General features: G+C 40.7%; 1 pseudogene; it reads right to left on the bottom strand.

Moving 5' to 3' along the window:
- Window positions 1-4,762: 4,762 nt before the first annotated feature.
- Window positions 4,763-19,221, bottom strand: part of LOC147709181 (uncharacterized) — a 42,212-nt pseudogene continuing 27,753 nt past the window's right edge.

Here is a 19,221-nt window from a genome sequence, read left to right as displayed (position 1 = left end):
AACATTCAACTAGCAAGTCATGTTGTCAAATTCCTGGCGGAAGCAGAAAAGAAACAAGACCGACAGAGGGCAGAAACATGATGACGCTAATCTAAGACTCAAATGGTCATGGCAAAGGGTTCAATCTTATGATATTTTAATTCTATGCTTAGCCTGAAACAAACATAAATGCCTGTATTAATTACTATTTATTTATTTTTAATATGAAGTTATTTACATTTTATATTGTATTTAACTAATGTTTTTTTCATATGCTAACATTTGCAATGGTTTTAATGAACTGAGCAATAAAGACTTACTTACTTACTTACTTATTTACTACTTGCTGATTTTGGCTAATACGAGGATAAAAAATGTCCAGGCCACCGTCCCAGGTAAGGGCCTGTGGAATAAGTCACAGCTGGAGGGTTGGATAAAATATAAGAAGTCAAGTTTATTTCCAATATGCAACACATCCACCAGCAGGGCCAGTTTGAACATCCGCATTACTCTGCCTACTTAGTCTTCTGCCTCCAACATACTGATGGCCTCTATTCCATTCAGGAATGCCATGGTATCATGGCCAGTGACACACTACTGGATACCATGCATCTCCTCTATTTCATTATGACAACACATAGCATATGTTGACAACACATAACACATGTTTACAAACCCTTGGGACTCAGTTACCTACACATTCACAATTAATGTAAAATGTAACATAGCTATATACGCTAGGTTCCCTAGGCAGCAATAGCTAATATAAAATGTGTCATACATATATAAATTCTGGAAAAAAACTAAGGGGTCGATTATGATTGCGGTGATTCCGCATCCTCCGGGCCGGTGGAAGCCACCGCCAGGCCGGAGGATGCGGAATCATCGCTGCGGACCTTCAAAACCCCCACCGCCAGATTATGATGGCGGTGGGATCAGAAGCGGACGGCAGGTCCATCCGCCGCTGATCCGCGGGGTGTTGGCCGCAATTTGGTGGCGGTGTCTGCAAGACACCGCCAGCCAAATTACGATGGGTTTGAAAACATGCTTTTCCACGACGGATTTACTGCCGTGGAAAAGCATGTGGACAATAGCTTCTGGGGGGCCCTTGCGGGCCCCCAGGGTGTCGGGGGTGGGGGTGCACATGGGGGGTACCTATGGTACCCCCTGCATTTACATCCACAGAGCGGCAGGCACCGCGCGGTGCCTGCAGCTTTGTGCATGTAAATGCGAATCCTGCATTTTTAACCTTGCGGCGGGTGCTGCTTCAAGCAGCACCCGCCGCAAGGTTAAAGATACAGGATGTGACCGCCAGGGTGACGGTCACATACTAATTGGTATGGAGGGACCGCCGCTGCCCCTGCGGACGGTCCCTCCACCTCGGGGGTGGCGGACGGACGCAGGTCCGTCCGCCATCCTAATAGGCGCCTAAGATGTGAATATGCATACTTGAAGAGATCAAACGTAACTAGCTGAATGTAGACTTAGCAGCAGCTGACTTGAAGACCAAATGTCGTCTTTTAGGATCTTTGACTCACAAACACATCTGTGACATCTTCTCACCACACCACTCACAACCTTCCTCTCCTTCTTGCCCGCATAATTCTGACATTTCATATCAGCCCCGGACACAACACCATCATCTCCCATAGCCTCAACACCACTATCCTTCAGAATCCCATTGCACCCTGCCAATCTGTTCAGATTACAGATCCTTGAATCTTTTGTTTTCTCAGCATTCATGAACAGATTGATTACTTTCAAGGGTTTCGAATATCTTGAGTCCCTACTTCTACCTTATGGCAATTGTAACCGGACTAGATCACCCAGGATTCATTTAGGTCTAATTTATAACCCTCGTTTTGTCAAATTACACCTTCCTAGAATCAGGTTTTTTTCTGTTCCTTACCTCTCTGAGCATCCTGTGTGGTGTACATTTCTTCTTCCTTATTTGTTGAGTTTACCACCGATCCTTTGCTTACCAAAGTGTTCAGTTTTCTATCTTTAAACACCTAAAACTAAATTTTAACCATAACCAAAAGAGGGATCAATGTGCACATCTCAATTTTCTTCAAACTTCTTTCAGCAATTCCTTCTGATTTATGCATCTTTTAGGACCCTATACAGATGCTCAACCTCATTCAGGTTGTACAAAACACATTTTGAACGTCCGATTTTAGGGTGATCTTTAACAGCAAGCTATCTTCCTGTTTCCCAATCAATAAAATTAGTTTGACCTGTTTCTACTATTTACGTCTCTGCCTTAAGTGACTTTAGATCAACTAGGGCCATTTACCAGGGATTCTAGATTGGACTATTTTTACTATCTGGATGTAGGCTTCCTCGAGACGTCTATAAATACAATGCAATGGATTCAAAAGAACGCCATCAGACTTTTTCTATGTTTTTCACTGAAACATTATATCTCAGCTCATGTTTGCAATTTACATTGCTTCCATACTGTCAGAAGAATCAATATTCCACCCTATCGTCCATCACAGACTCTTTGTTTAACTTTAGGTCACTACTATATGTTCCTAAAAATAGGGAAGCTCAAAATGGAAGGAGATCCATTTCATATTTTATTCCCCAAAAAATCAAAACATAGATATTGAACTACATTTTCTATTCAGTTGTGCCTTCAAGTTAGTGCTAGGATACCCTATTGGGTAATTACTGCACTCTATCAATTTTAATCAAAATCAAATTCTACTTTCTTGCAAAAACGCATTCATGAGTCCTTTAACAGCCCTCATGGCTGACAATTTGTCCAAAAATCTAAATACATAACCAGTGTCATGTGGTTTGTAAATTCTAGGTTACATGTTTTTCACTCTGGATAGGACTTGAAATATCTAATACTATATGTTCCCCATGCCCACCAGCTTGGGTGCTCACTACAAAAGGTTGCACCCTAATTTTACATTCCTTGGGGGAAAACTATAGGGTAATCGCTGCACTCTGTAAATTGCATTCAAATTGAAAGTCTACTTCCTTCCAAACATCTACCCATAAGCCCCTGGGAAACCCCTCATTTCTGGCCAATGTGTCCAAAAAAGCTAATTATATTACCAGTACCAATGTGGTTTGTAAATTCTAACTCCTTTAACCTTTAGAACATATCTATCAAGATTGTCACAAACCATATATCATTTTCACTTTGGATAGTGCCCAAAATATCTAACACTGTAGTTTTGCATCCTTTGTGACTTCAGAGTAGTTCCATGCAATTCCTTAGTTCTCTCTCTACCTTAAAATACAGGCCTGTCCACCAATAACGGAGTCTAAATGTTTCCTTTTTCTTGGAAATACTCTTATGCCCTTCATGCTCTCTCCTTATCAAAGCATCATTGACCCACGTTGGAGGTACCTGCCTGCATCCAACACATTCTGACTGCTCATCTCTCACTTCCCAATAATTTAAACAGTCAATACTACTCCCTCTCACTCGTCCCTTCTTTCCCCTACAGCCTCTTAAAGCACTACATCTTTGATGGTTATAGTTCTCAATTCCTCTTCACTCACAATGTCCTTCAGCACCTTACAAACACTAAAATCACCATCCTCTTCCTCAAAAAGTATAGTCTCTTCGCCACTATCATCCTCCTTGCTGCTTTTCAGCAAATCTCAATAAACAGTCAGTGTGAGAAATTGGGTTGTTGGTTGCCTGGGATGTGAGCCCTGGTCAAGCAACAGCCACAATCTCCTGAAGGGTGAACCACAAAAACTCACTAAATTAACCTGTACTTAAACCTGGGTAGCTTGGCACAAAAATAACTGTCGGTTTTAACACAGAGGCAATGTGTAAAGTATTTGTGCAGCACACAAACAATAATGAAGTATATATATATCACAAGAAAAATCGCCTAAAAGAATGGATAAACAGATTATATTTTGATACATTATTTGACACCAAAACAACAAAAATCCAATAAGTAGAAATGGAGATATTGATTTTAGAAGAACTAAGTAAAAATAGTGCCAAAAAAGTACAAAGTGCTAACGAGCTATGTGGTTGCGCTGGACCAGAACAAAGTTAAAGGTTCAGGCCGACAGGGATTCAGCAGGAGACAGCTAAAGTGACCAGGTTGGGCCTGCTGAACAGACAGAAGAACCTTAGTCCGGGCTGCGTTGATGTCGAAGATCCTGTTGATGGAGTGGCAGCGGAGTGCAGAGGGGGTGATGCGCCGATGTCGATCCACACATTCAGGAGCAATGCACTGGTCCTGGTGGCACAACAACAACAATGCGTCGGCTCCGATGCGATGCAGAGTTTCAGGCTTCGATGTTGATGCTGTCATCGAGAGAGATGTGAGGAACTTCCTTGAAGAGCGCTGTGCAGTGATGGTTCCAAAGGAAGAGCAGCTGTTCCCGGCCATGCAGATGCAGCGATGTGTCCGTTCTGGTGCACACAAACAGGGGCTATGCAATGGTTCCAATCTGCACAGTGTCAAAGATGAGTTGGTGCTGACCATGCAGTAACGACAAGGTACTGGGTCCGTCTCCGCAGCAGCAATCAATTGTACAGCAAGCACCGTAGGAACACTTCCATGGGTTCGGACTGGGGTGGCACCACTTGGCAGGGTAGACTCACAGAGGGAAGAGTACAGGTGCAGATAAGGATAGTTGGAAGTCTGTTATGGCCCTGAGACCTCAGATCAGGAGGCAATCCAACTAGCCCCTGGAGTCACTCTGGGCTCTGGGAGTCAAGAGATGCAGGTCCAGTTCTTCTCACCCAGACCAGAAGAGCAGCAGGAAGCAGGTCAGTACAGCAAGAAAGCAGTTATTTCAGAGCAGCAGTCCAGCTAAGTGCCAGTCCTTCAGCTGAACAGTAGTCCTTCTTCCTGACATCCTGACAGAGTATCCATATGTCCATAACTTTCTTGAAGTGGAAGGTCTGAGGTCCAGTTCTTATACTCAGTGGTACCTTTGAAGTGGAGAAGACTTGAAAGAATGGTTTATGAAGAGCATAGAGCTCCTCTCTTCCTGCCCTGGTCCAGGCTCACTACAGAGTGGTCTGCAGCCCTTTGTGTGGGGACAGGGCATAGCCTATTCAGGTGCAAGGTTGAGACTGTACAAAGCTCCTCTCTCCTATCCTCCCAAGATGTCCCATCAAGTCACACCTAAGCTTCCAGTGTGTGTGGCTGTCAAGATGGAATACACCAAGTCCAGCTGTCACCCTCCCCAGACATGTATCAGAGACAGGCTACAGGCACTCAGGGCTAAGAGCAGAAAAATGTAATCTTTCTAAAAGTACTAAATAATCAAAACAATCTAGCTGACTATTTATTAGGCTTCCAACTATTTAAGCAGACTAAGACCAAACTCACAAATAAGATGGTCTGCAACCCACAACAACAATTTCAGAAAAACAAACAAGGGTTACCAACCACCGGGGGTAAAGATATTTCTAGCAACATAGGATATACACTTTAAGTAAATTTTTTTCTCAGTTGTTATACATTTTTCTATTGAAACTCTTCCCCCTGATTGGAAATTATGCCATAATTTACCACCAGGAGAAGACTTTCAATAGAAATTTGTATAGCAACTGAGAGAAGAATGCACTTAAAGTTTATATCCTCTGTTGCTCGAAATGTCTTTAACCCGGTGGTTGGTAACCCTTGTTTGTTCTTCTGAAATTGTTGTTGTGGGTTACTTATTGTTGTTTGTTCATGACTGGAAACATTTTTCAAATGATTGTTATTCGTTATTTGTTGTTTCAACTTTGTCTAGATGTTATGTAATTGTGAAGTGTATTGATATCTGTCTTGTGAATTTATAAAATGAAGATTAATGAGCGAAATGAATAATTAAATGATGTAGACCATCTTCTTTGTGAGTTTGGTCTTAGTCTGCTGAAATAGCTGGCAGCCTAATAAATAGTCAGCTAGATGTTTTTGATTATTTAGTATTTACCGGTCCATTCTAGCTGTGTGATTAAGGGCCCACCCCTTGTATGACTAATCTTTCTAAAAGTGGCATTTTTTAAAGTGTAATGATAAATTTGACTTTGCTAATAAAGAGGATTTATCATTAAAATTCCATAGGTAATGAACATGACCAATCTACTTCCTTCCAATTGGGAATTACAGCTTAATAGATGTTGTAAGCGATCCCCAATGATAACCTATTGAAGGGTAGGCCTCACAGTAGTGAAAAACGAATTTTGGAGCTTTCATTACTAGGACATGTAAAACTTATAAGTACAGATCCAACCTTTCATTTACACAGCATCTGGACCTATGGGCTAGCTAGCATCTACCTTTGTGGTGACTTATATGTAATGAAATGGGAGTTTAAAGCGTGACTAGGGGGTTAAAATGCCAGGCCATAGGCTCTGCATTGGAAGCCCTGAGCCATATTGAAGGGGCTACTGAAGTTGGTGGCACAATCAGCGCTGCAGGCCCAGTAGTAGGATTTAATGTAAGTGGTTTTTTTTATTCCTAGGTACATGAGGTGCACTCTACTAGGGACTTTTTTGGTAAATTAAATTTGCCAATTGTGGATAAGTCAATTAAACCATGTTATGGGGAGAGCACACAAGCACTTTAGCACTGATTAGCATGGCAAAGTGCACAGTCCTAAGGCCAACAAAATCGAATTCATCAAAATTGGAGGCAAGCAAGCAAAAGGTTTGAGGGAAGACCGCCGTAAGGCTGACCAGTCTAACAGGAAACTACTTCACTGGGTGTGAAATTTGGTGATAAAATGTCCTTTCATAATCAGAATAATTCTGTGGCTGGCAAATGTTTTGGCATACTGTGTATGCTCAAAAAAATCCTACACTTTTGGTATGTCCCAATTTGGATTATGGTGATCTTGGCATTGGTCATGTCCAGGCTGAACTATGTCAATGCATTTTATGGTGGCCTTCCACATTATTTGTTGAGGAAACTTCCAACTGTGCAGAATTCTGTGGCTAGGCGGCACATTCTGGGTCCTAGAAGGGCGCACATTTCCCCCCATTTGAGGAATTTGCACTGGCTTCCTGTGCACATGCGGATTCTTTTTAAGACTTCTCTCCTTATGCACAGAGAGCTTTACAACGAAGAACCAGATTATTTGTTGTTGAGGATATCCTTCTACAGCCTATTGAAAAATTTGCAGTCCTCCAACATTCTCTTGACCATGGTCCCGAGAGTCCAGCTTGAAGGGTAGGCGGTCTTTCTCTCTTTTGCGGCTAGTGGGCTGGAATAACCTTCCTTTAGAACTCAGGTGTATGGAGGAGGAAAGACTACTCAGCAAAATGCTTAAAACCAGGCTCTTTGTCCAGTTGCTAGCTCTCTAGTGCTCTTACTGTTCTGTTAGCGCCAGGGCACTTTTTTGAGTAGCTGCATGCTCTATAAGTCCCACATAACATAACATAACTTATGGCACATTGCATAAATAAGTCACACCATGAATGTAAAACAACATTCAACTCTTAATAGAAAGATTAATTAACATAAATATATGTGTACATGTAATAAAAACATTAATCAATTTACATAGTTACTATCTATTGAAATAATGAATGATCAATTAATAAATAATTGTTATTCAATTATTATTTAATTAACTTTCCACCCTAGACTCCTTTAAACCTAGCATCGCACGACTAACTTATAACAATAAATCAAAATAACATAATTTACATAATAAATATCAATCATATAATTCAATAAAATGTATTAAATAGTCCATAATTATTATTAACTAATTCACTTTCCCAAGCTATTCCCCTATAAAGCCAACAATCTGCTACAACACTATAAATTACTATATAACATGTTTTTTTAATGTAAATCACTTTAACCCTTTTTTATAAACAATAGAAACACATACAATTAATATTAGATTAAAACACATTCAAATAATTAAAAATGTATATTATTACCATCATATTATTGCAAACAATATTTAAAACATCAATATTATTAAAAACGATATCACTTACTTAAAAAATACAATATTTAGCTTCCAATATTTCAGCCTCCCAATATATTTAATCCATTATTTTATCCAAACACCACCCATAACAGCAGTTGTGTGATGCACCTATCAGTAGTTCTATGTTCTGCTAGCAAATGACTTTGCCTCTGACGTCTCTACTAAGTACCAATAAACAAGATGACACACTTTTAAAACTTTCCCCCCTCAACCACAAACAACACAGTTATGGCAAGATTTGCACAAAAAACTCCAATATTCTGGACCCATCTATGAGGTTTGAGCACTGACACAGACACTGTTAGACCTGGCCTTTTTTTAAAATTTATCCACAAGCATTTTGCCTCTTGACTCCTATTTTTCAGACACCGTTTTCATTGGCTATAGGATCTGGGCACTTTACCAAGGCTGATCAGTGCTAAAGTGCATATGCTCTCTGTTTAAATTGTCCTCTGATTGGTGATCCGTGATTGGTATATTTGATTTACTGGTGAGTCCCTAGTACAGTGCACTGACTAGTGGGCCTGAAGCACTGGTTGTGCCACCCACATGAGTAGCCCTGTAAATGTGTCTCAGACCTGTCACTGCAGTGTCTGCATGAGCAGTTTTGCACAACTATGATGACCGGGCAAGTGCGCCTACTTGCCAGGCCCTAACCATCTCTTTTCTTACATGTAAGGCACCCCTGAAGTAGGCCCAAGGTAACCCCATGGGCAGCTTGCTGTGTATGTGAAAGGTAGGTGTGTTTTATATGTCTTGACAGTGAACTACTGTGCGTTTCATTTTTCACTGTTGAAAAACTGTCTGTCTCATAGGCTATCATTAGGGCTATACTGTAACATTTTACATGTGTAATTTTCAATTGGGACATGGTAGACAAATTTAGTTTAGGCTCTCTGAACTCAGAATTTAATAACACACCTTTTGGTAAAGGTGGTTTTTAAATTGTGTGTTTGAAAATGCCACTTTTAGAAAGATGTTTGACTCTCCATTGTTTGTTTGAATGCGTCTCGACTAGGATTATAATTTGTAAGCATCGGAGTTTAGTCATTGCTTTTCACCATTTTTGATTTTATCAAAACCCAACTCTCTACATTTTTGTTTTTTCTTCAGGTTTCTTGTCGGCTTCCATTTTTGCTCTGAGTGCATTCACTCAAGCACTAGAGGTATACTGTGATTAATTTATAGCCTTTTCCAATCACAACGTTTTTCAATTCACGGGCACTTGTGCACCATTGTGTTTATTTGTTGACTTTCACATTTAGGTTTCACTGCAGCACATTTCTCATTTTCCGTTTGTGTACTCAAGAGGTCAATTCCATGGCACTGCATGAGTTATATCTATTGTTTACCTTTTCTCCTGCCCTCCAGTGAGCCCTGATGTTCCATGTTTCTATTGATCGCTTTGAAAATTTCTTGTTATTTCAAATTTTGTATTGATACAAAATTATTGATATATTGGAGATCCCCTGAGGAAGGGCTTATCCAAAAGCCCAAAACGCACTGGGATATGTGAAGTTTTGTTTTTTTACGCAGTTTTTTGTGTTGATTACAAGCTGTATTGTTTGCAACTTTGAATTACATCTTCATCTGCAACTATCAAGAATAAAAGCAGATCTCAATCAATTTCATGTTTGAAGATTTCATTAGCAATTCCGGATTCATCGTTAATTGTCTGGTTCATTGTTGTTTACAACAAGAAAAATTGTGTATTATAAAGAATAGTTTTTGACAACCTTGTGTGCACTATAAAGTGACTCGTTTGTTTTGCACTAGGTATTCCTGGATACTCATCTGGGTTTATTTCCCTTTACTTTTAGAAAGTGCGCATTTTCTTGCTTGACCATTCTGTGTGCCTCTACTGGTTATCCATTTCGCATCTGGTTTTGGAATGACAGAAGATGGGGATGTGCATTCGCTCTAGACAGTCACAAGGGGGTTGAGGTGTGTCCTGCTTGGCCTGGATGGCTCATCGCTAGGCTGAATAGACGTGATCTGCATTTAGAGTGGTGGGAGGAATTTTGGTAGCACCTTAATAGGTTGTGTCTCCTTTGCACAATGCTGTCTCCGCCCCCTGTGGTCATACTGGACCAGGGAGGACAGAACTGGTATGGACTTATCTTAGAGACACTTCCACAAAGAGAACAATGACAAAATGGAGTATAAGTATTGAACCTAAAACCCCAAGACTTTAGATTAGTTCAGGAAACAAGAGGACTCTGCCAAGAAGAACAGCTAAAGAGCTATGTGAGGAGCACTGCCTTTTCTGTGGGAGGGGTGGTTGGCTTGCAGTTGCCATTTCTTTCTGTGGTGGAGGAAAAGGACTGACTCTTTTTGGTCTGCTGTAGTATCCTGCTTGTGAAGAATCTCCAATGGCTTGTGGTGTTTGCCTCCTGTTGGAAGTCTCAGGCAGACAAAAGGCTTTGCCAGATTCTTGCTGGATCTCAAAATAAACCTGCTACATCTAAAAAGAGAGAAGAAGACTGTGTGAGGAGCACTGCCCCTGAGGAGTGTACCGCGTGCTGTTGCTGCTCCTGTCTGGAGCAGGAGAAAGTACTAGATTGTTCTTTCACCTTTTTTCCAAAACAGGGCGTGGTGAGTGCTATATTTTCCATCTTAGGAAAGAAGATTTCCTTCCTACACTTTATTTTGAAAGCTCCTGGTGATTTCACTTTATTTGGAAATTATTATGGCCTGTCTGAACTCCCTTGCTCTACTGAGGAGTTCAGGTGCTTATCCTGAAACCACCTGGTGCATGATTTTGCTTTAAAAAGCCTCCTGGAGCTTGTCTCATTGGGACGCCTCCTCGTGCTTCAGTGATCACCACCCTGATGCCGCCCACCAAACTGTATCATGAGGGAGAAGAGCTGCAAAATAAAAGGGGCGGGTCCACCAAGCAGGAGCCTACCTGGCAGGATCCCCCCTCTGTTGCCCAAGGCAATCAAGAAGCGATCGCTGAGACCATTGCCCAGAGGAAGACCAAGAGCTGAGGGCCACTGCAGACAGAACCTGGGTGCGGACCTTGCAGAGGCACGCAAGAGCCCTCCTAGCTGCACCAGGCCGACGTGCACAGAGACGAAAAGCCCCTCGAACCTTTCCTATCGGAGACCAGAGGAGGGCTCCCAACGCGGTGCTTGAGTTCCACCCCTCTCCCTCACAGAGGTCTCACTGGGGGCATTGTGCTTGCTGGTTGTCCTGCCACCTTTTTTTTAACAAACTCGCCAGTCAGCGCTAGCGCACCGGGACCGTGTGCTCGTCGCTGATTAGCGCTAAGGTGGTAATGCCAAGGTGGGGCTCGAGGCAGTTCCTTTCCCGCATTTAACTCTTGCTATTGATGGAAATAGCCAGCATTTTCTGGTGTGTGGAGCACGTTTCTCCTTGTAGCAGGAACAGCCTGAGGGTGCTGGAGAAGTGACTTTATGAAAAAAGCTTTCTGAAAGTGCATTTTATAAATGTTCCAACTGTTATGCTTATCACACTTGACTAGTTGGCAAGCTAATTGTGATTTATGTGATTGTAGTCTAATGTGTTTTGCATATAATACACTATATGAGATATTTTTATATACCCTTGTGTGGAGTCTCTTTTGTAGTGTATCTGTTGTGTCACTGGTGTGTGTGTTGTGCAATGCTTTACACATTTCCTCTGGGATAAGCCTGACAGCTCTGATAAGCTATCAAGGGGGTGAGCAGGAGTTATCTTGGGTATGTAACTCTCTTACCCTGACTAAGGTAGTGGGTTCTGCCTGGCTGAAGTGAATACCCTAGCCAACCAGAAACCCCATTTCTAATAGACATATAGGATGGATTACTGAGAAGACAGGGGGCAATACAGAACCATTTTACTTGTGAATATGTCAGTATTGCCAGCATCCTGAAACTTGGTGGCATGTTGAACTGGTATTGCTACACCTAGACCTTAAGGAAATACATGGCTATATAGAGTGGTCGCTGTGACGGCATGTTTATTTCTATGTAACTTTATATCTATAGATGTTAAGGACCCATGCATGGAGTACATTTAAATGATTATTGGCAATGACCTGGGTACACTGTCAGTTAAGCATACTAGATTTATGTTGCTTCATTATGCACCACAGGGGTGTTTTAGATTGCACATGGATTTTCGAAGTCACTGTACTGTAGGTCTATTTGGTAGGATCATAATGAGCTGTGTTAGCACGGTTCATGATTTGACACATTCTATATATAAATATATATTCAGGCAGTAATGTTCTTTGTATGTATATTACATTTATATGGACATGATGTTATTTTTTCTGATTAATGTGAGTTACAGAATGCAACAATTCTTACATGATTATGGTGTCTCTCTTACAACTCCAACCTCTTTCACTGTGCTGCATGTTTCCCGTGTAGGGGCTGCCTCTAACTATTGAGGAACATGTGCCATGCATGTGTTTCTGCACTTCAACATGAAGTCATTTTTAAACACTTGCTTGAGAAGTTTAGTTACATGCTGAAGGATGATACAGTGCTTACTTTGGGCTGACAGAACAACCCACCCCTTTCACTGTAATGTATGTTCCCTCTGCATGTGCTTTATGTTTTCTGTGTAGGCACTGTATTTATCTGATAGGGACATACTCTGAATTTGTAATTGCACTTGGAACTGAAGTCACCTTCTGGCATTTGCTTGAGATGTTTAGTTGCATATTGTAGTATGATATGAGCCAGGTTCCACGTTCTATAATTCCTAAGGAACCTCTGGCTGATGGTCTTGTTGCCTACTTTGCAAGTGAGAGGGGAGAAAAATCATTAGCCAATTATACTTTGCTATTGCCCATGGCTCCAAAGCAACACAGACTCCTAATCCAAATTTTTGTATATTTATTGTAAAGCCAAGAATAATTGGACATATAAACACCTCAAAACGAGAGTGTACAGATATATGGGCACTAATATAAAACCAAACCTACGAATAAAATTTAAGGGGTGCAACATGCACAGAATAACCAATTCCAAAATCAGAACACAAACGATTATAGAAACAACATCCAGGGCCTGCTTCGTTGGTAGGTAATAAGCAAAAGCATTATCTGTCCCTACACTACTTCTGTTGTGATATCCCTAATTAGCATGCACCAGACAAACTCCCAGAAAGGTGACAGCACATAAAGACTTCTTCAGAAGCTCACTCAGGTTGAATGGGTCGAGTAGCGTAAAACTATAGAGCTTAACGCTTTATAGCATAAAGACATACAGCTAGATTCATCAAGCATTTTTGCGGGCGCAAACGGTGCGAATCGCTGAATTCGGCCGTTTGCGCCCGCAAAAATGGCATTTGGAATTCATCAATGGGTCATGAACTCGCAATTTGAAAAATCGCAAAAAATTGCGATTTTTCAAATTACGATCGCATTTAAGGAATCTCAATTTGAGATTCCATAAATGCTATTCATGAACCATTAAAAAATTGCGATTTCGCTATTTTTTGCCGCTATTTACCGCGAAGTCTGACTTCGTGGTAAATAGCGAAAACTTAGAAAAGTGCACTTTTGTGCATTTTTCTCAGTTGTATGTTACACACACACATGTCCTTTGGACATGTGTGTGCGCAACATAAGTATTAAATTACATTTCAGGGGTGCTACAGGGTGTCCTTTGGACACCCCTGGCACCCTTGAAATCGCATCCTTATTTGCAATTAGTAATTTGCTAATCGCAAATAAGGAATGTGTAGGAATCGCAATTTATTTAGCGATTCCTACATGAATCCCGTTTTGCAAGTCCTTAATAGCGATTCCTTATTAATCGCTATTAAGGACTCGCAAAACGGGACAATGATGAATCTAGCTGATAGATTCTCTACCCTCTCCAGGTAAGGCAGAAGTCTACTGGGCTCTGTCCCTATCCCTCATCCAAAGTCAAAAATCATGCCCCCAATTACATCACTTGACTGCTTCGTCGAGTTGAGCACCGTCTTGCAGGCAACTTTCCATGAAGTAACGATACATCCAAACTCTTGCTCGATGACCTTGGTTCCCAGGCCTTTCCTGACACGGAAGGCATCCTCCTTCATTTTCAGCTCCACTCGTTGAAAGGCATCCTCTCCTCCCTATATCTGACTAACTCCTGAAACAAAGACGTTATTCTAACTAAGGAAGGACACATTTTTGCACCTGCAACAGAAACTTGAAAAAAATATATAGATATATTCCACAGACACATAAACCCTAATTAACAATTTTGATTTAAGAGCGAACAGGGAGAAATGAAAAGTCCTATCAAATTTGGCTAACATAAGAACAGTGCACACATTTACTAAGCATACATGAGTCATTAATATACATACATTATATGAGCCTTTATATGCAAAGTTCATTAGTCATGAATACACTTTACACGTATATGATCTATCTAAATACGTTCTTTTACTACGTTAATTCTTTGTTTACATGAAGAAAATATCTAGCACTTCACTTACATGTTATTACAATTTACGTTCTAATGCCCTAATGTTAATACTCTTCTTTATCGTGTTCCAACAGTCACTCACCACGCAGATATAAGTAAAACCACAAAGAGGCACTTTGTTCAGTAGAGATATTCAACCTCACAACTCCAAATGTACATTCTATGTTAGTTTATTAAAAAAAGTTTTGTAAAACATCATATGTTCAGTTTATCAAAGAAAAGATTTTTTCTTTGCTTATCATTTCATAATAGCTCGTACATTATCTATAATTGATTTATAAATACTGAAATCCTATGCCTTACAGTACATTATATCGATCTTCAGCATGACATTAAAAACATAAACATAAAAAACAATAATCATAAAACCACAGAGGTTTGTTGTCGGCGCGTTTCGGAGGGTTCTGCTTTGCGTACCACCTTCCTCAGAACAGTTAAAAACCAACACAATAATCTGAAAATACAAAATTACAAAATTTCACAATCACTATAGTACATTGGATTACAATTTAAATATCTCACATGCTATATTCTATATGAAGGCCTCATTAAACATGCCACTTCTTTATTTATTTTGCAGTTTGTAGTCCCACTTAAGTCACATTATCTGCTGTTCTGTGTATCATTCTTCCACTCATACTTCACCACGGACCCTTTAGTCTTTTTCTATAGGCTAATCCTATCTGTCCTGACACTTAGAGCTCTATGGTACGTAACTTTATTAGATGCTCAATATGGGTTCCCTTCAATCACATTGTCTTATGTTATATGTGTCAATCTTTAAATCTTATTTGACACACAGCCCTTTTATCTTATTCTACAGACTGTTCCTTACACCACATCCACATATACGCATTTAGATCTTGGTTTGGCATACCTTTATTTAAAAACTCTTACAGGTTCCCTGTAATACCATCTGGGGGTCTGGAATATGCTTCATAAATTTTTAATTTTGGCAACTGTGAGATGAGTGTATATTTATCTATTAGTTGTCATTAATATTCTCTCTCTCCATATCTCACATGTTCTTATTTAGTGAAAAATTCAACCTGAGTAGCGGAGTCGAATTTGCACTCTTAAACCACCCCTGTTATGCTTCTTTTACTTCTGTTTTCTTATATGTCAGATCATCATATATGTTCAGAATCTAATAAGTGAACATTATGTTAAAGAATGCTTTCTTACTCAAATCGCAGCCTCTCTCTAAATGTATATTTTGTTGCAAAATGCTCACCTTAAATCAAATTTGCTTCTCTTTACTCTTTCTTAATGGCGTATATCGGCATCAGATTGGCGCATCTTCCTTTCATCTAGGTCTGATTCATCAGTTCACTGGGATTTAATCAATTGTCCCTTGGGTCACCACTGAAAAGACAACACCTATTTGGTTTTAGTCAATGTTTACACCTATTTACAGGTTTTTAGTTACTAAACTCAATCAACATGTTAATATATCTTCTATGCACTACATATGCATTATTATTTTCTAATTTGTTTAACATCACTTTGAGCACCCATCATCGATTCTTCATATAAATTGCATCTTGTGCTTTGTCACAAATGTAAATTTTTTTTTTTTTACATTACCCCTAAACACACGTGCACTCCGTCTCACGCTTAAGGGCTTCCTGTCCCTCTAAATAGCTCTGTGTTCTTCAATTTTATTTTCTTGCTCAAACCCATATTTTGTATTCAGTGGGACGCGTTTTACTGATTGTACTTTCTCTCAATTTTAAAGGTATCATCTGCTGTAACATATCCTTGCCAGTATCCTGCAACCGCCCTCCATTATCAGGCTACCTTTTTCCTTCCCTACTATTTACAGTAACATAAATCCACCTTCCATGTACCTCGTGCACCTCTCATTTGTAATGTCCTCACCTTCAAATCTTTCGTGACTGCAACTTTTTTTTATGTTGGAACACGATAAAGAAGAGATCTAACTACATGAAATAGGTCCATGTAGCATACATGATTAGACTAGTTTATTGACTTTGAAAAATTGTAAACGAAATAAAACAAAGGGAACATTTTTGTTTTAATCTTGTGACTTACCCAGTTCCCTTTTGGCTGAAGGGTTACTCTCTATTTCTTATACTACCTAATGTTAATACAACAACAAATTGTATGCGGATGTGGACTAGCTATGATTATAATGCACCCCTACAAATGAAAGAGCAATGTTGCGCTCTATCAACTGTTTACTTGGGTTGACAGAATTTCTAGGGCTGCAGTGTTTTGGTGTTGTGATCACTGCAATCACTCAGACGTCCGTGGTAGTGAGCTTTTCTTGGGTCGACCACCACCCGTTACCACCTTCTGTACTAATTTCCCCTTGATGCGTTAGTTCCTGTCATGCCACCTTTTACATCACATCCTCTGTGCTGCGAATGGGTGTCACAATGTATTCACGTTACCTGGGATTTTATTCCACAATTCAGGTGCATACCTGACAACTCACACAGTGCCAATGTGTGACACACAATATTGGATCCCATCACACGGTCACAAGGAGAAGAGCCCATATCACACTGTGGCAGGGAAAACGAGCTGAAACCCACTGTTAATAGTGGTTTTCAGCTTGTTTTCCAGAGGCATTGAACTGTCAACGTCCGTTAAGGTGTTGCCAGAGATGTTGATTAATTTATTTTGAATACATTCCCTGTGGTTCGGATTGTATAATTGTATGAATTCCTGTCCTATTCTTTTTGATAAAATCGATATTCTTTCATATACACCCGTTTTTGCTTGTTTATGCTTGCTTGTTTCTTTTTTGTGCATTTCTTAAAGACTTTCAAAGTAATACTGTATGTCTTAATATGCCTACACAGCTTGAAGAAATTCATTATTTAATTTGCGGATAAAATTTCCAACCAGGGACCATTGAATTGTCCTTCCAATTGATCTTAACAAGTTTAAGTAACGATCAGAATAAATTCCCTTGCAGGCACTTTTACCTTTTAATTCACCCCAGGACCTCGGCATCAGTCTCGATAAGCTTGTTTTTGGGGGGAGGGGCTTGGGGCTGGGTGGGGTTCAAACGTGCCTCATAGGTACTTCTCAGCATGAGGCCTCGCCCTCGTCAAGGCCCGCCTCCGCCTCACATTGTCAGATTGTTCTTCAAGTTGGCAGGTATGCAAATGGTGTAGTTTGAAGGGCAGTCAGAGTTGGTGATTGTACTTGATCTCTTTTATGAGGATTTTACTTCCTCTATATCTAACATTGCGCTTTCTCTAGTTTGAGCACCTGGCTGTCATCTAACTTACTGCATAGAAAGTCAACAAGGGAACCCAAGTGGTAACTAAGGACTGTGGGTATTTGACAATATTATAAAGAACAGTGGTCCTCAGTATGTAAGGGGTAGAGAAGGAAATGATATAGACTTAGATAAGTACTATATGGATTTTTCACATGTCCAGCCGGACAAGGAAGTTTATTCAATAGATTTAAGAAATAAGGAAAAATCAAGGACAAACAAAATACAGCAAGGCACAATCCTGTACCAAGTATGTAGGAAGAGGAAGGTTTAAGGGAAGGTAGTGAGGGAGAGGAATTCTGTGTGACAAACAATAAACAGGCAATAATTTGGAACAAACGGCGGCTTGCACTTAATTTACACAATAATACAGCAAGCTCTATCCAACAAAGCAACAAAGAACTAATTTACACAATGGTCAAATTTTGGCTTTGTTTGAAAAAAGGTGACGTTTCGATCCCTAGCTCCTAATGAGGGGGATCATCATTAGGACTGACAATATAATTGCCTGGTGTTAATAGTTGCCACCTGTATGGATAAAGGGAGAAAAGGGGAGACACAAAAACAGTGATTCAGCATGATCACTGTGGCACTTTGCGGCATGTGAGCACTAGTTTGACACATTATAACCACTGAAACAGGCTCATAATTACAACCGACCAGGTGTAGAACTACGTATTCTTGATATTACTATGTAAACTGGGGGAAAAAAGGGGCAGGGTAAGTGGTGTGGGGAGCAATGGAGAAGCCTGGTGGCTTCATGTGGGAGCGGGGCAGGATGCTCGTCTTACCTCAATAGAGTCTTGAGGTGCAGGGCATCAGTGTGCTTCTGGGGTGGCGGTCTCAACTTCTCCGTAAGCTGAGGAGAGATATGTGGGGTAAGCGGGTTGGTAAGTCAAAATGCATGTGAGCCTCATGTTAGAGTGAGGCGGGCCGATGTCTTACCTCAATAGAGTCTGATTGGAGAAAAGCATTGATGTGCATCTGATGGTCTGTGCACGATGGCCAGAACGTACACGCCGTCTCCAGCTCTGTAGTTTTACATCGAGCTGGAGGTCACGTGGGTGCCGGCTGAAAGTCACATGATCGTTCGGTAGAAAATATCATCTATGTATCTGCGCCATAGACAAATCCCGGAAAGAAAAGGGTTGTCATCTGTGAGAATGGTATGCATTTCCAGATGGTCCATAAACAGGATAGCCAGACTGGGGGCAAAAATAGCCCCCATGGATGTACCCTTGATCTGCTGGTAAAAAAGTGAGCATCACAAAGCACTTGCGCCGTTTTTATATCACTTTCGCCTTTTATTATGTCACTTCCGCCGTTCTCCTTGACAAGCCTACCCTTCCAATATGTCTGCCGATATTGGCGCTAAGTCCCAATCCATCATGGCGCACACCACAGTGCCTTCTACCGAACGATCATGTGACTTTCAGCCGGCACCCACGTGACCTCCAGCTCGACGTAAAACTACAGAGCTGGAGACGGCGTGTACCTTCTTGCCATCGCGCACACACCGTCAGATGCACATCAATGCTTTTCTCCAATCAGACTCTATTGAGGTAAGACATCGGCCCCGCCCCGCTCTAACATGAGGCTCACATGCTTTTTGACTTA

The sequence above is a fragment of the Lissotriton vulgaris genome, chromosome 6 (assembly GCF_964263255.1).
Source record: "Lissotriton vulgaris chromosome 6, aLisVul1.2, whole genome shotgun sequence".
NCBI lineage: Eukaryota > Metazoa > Chordata > Amphibia > Caudata > Salamandridae > Lissotriton > Lissotriton vulgaris.
Note: the sequence above shows the minus strand (reverse complement) of the source record. Positions and strands in the feature narration are given on the sequence as shown.